The sequence below is a fragment of the Mizuhopecten yessoensis genome, unplaced genomic scaffold, assembly GCF_002113885.1.
Source record: "Mizuhopecten yessoensis strain PY_sf001 unplaced genomic scaffold, ASM211388v2 scaffold9541, whole genome shotgun sequence".
Classification (NCBI taxonomy): Eukaryota; Metazoa; Mollusca; class Bivalvia; order Pectinida; family Pectinidae; genus Mizuhopecten; species Mizuhopecten yessoensis.
Window position 1 is genome coordinate 286,438 of NW_018408099.1, and position 930 is coordinate 287,367.

A 930-nucleotide genomic window follows, 5' to 3' on the forward strand; every position below is an offset into this window, starting at 1 on the left:
ATATATATATATATATAAACTCAATGTTTATAAACATTGCATAATCTTTGATAAGACGAAGGAGGCAATTATATGGAAGAAGAAGAAGAAGATATATATATGGGGCAAAGAAGTAATTCCAACAGTGTGGACAAGTTTAGGTTGTCAAATTTTCGGAGCGATCCGCTCCTTTTTCAAGACACAGTGAAACAGAACAGTTACATGTACATATACATCATATTACAAGAAGATAGAATTGATATACTATACTATAATATATATATATATATATATATTTCCAGTTGTGCGAAACATTGTCTTGGTCTGCATCATTTTACTGACATGTATTGTAAGGTATGTCTCTCTTTATTTTTCTGTGTTTCTTTTCTTCTTCTTCTTCTTTTTCTTCTTCTTCTTTTTCTTCTTCTTCTCTTTTACAGAGGAAACAGTAATTTCGGAATTTTGACTTTCGACAATTTAAAAAATGCACCTCTCTTTGTAATGAATACCAACCAAATGGTGAATAAAACCATCCATAAGCTGAATTCGAATTAATAATAATAATATAATAAACTTTATTTATTGAGGATTAAAAAAAAACTGATTTAGCCAAAAGGCTAATCTCCCTCAAGGTCCTCTATGTTAGTAAAATGTGTAAGTGTTTACATAGTAATATAAATTAAACATAAATGACATCTAAAATATAAGTTATGAGATCGCTGAAAATATTACATGCAATTATATAGTACAATACATCAAATATCACAGAAAGCATAACTCTCATGCTTTGAAGGTCTGATAATAGTTAAATAGTTCGAATTATAGTCGATATTATACTGTTTAGTATCCCATGTTTTTAATCTCGGGAGGGTCGACGTGACACTTATGACCTTGGCCTAGAGGGTATACCGACCTGTTTCAGGTGGAAGTGTTATAAGGACGGAAACGGTC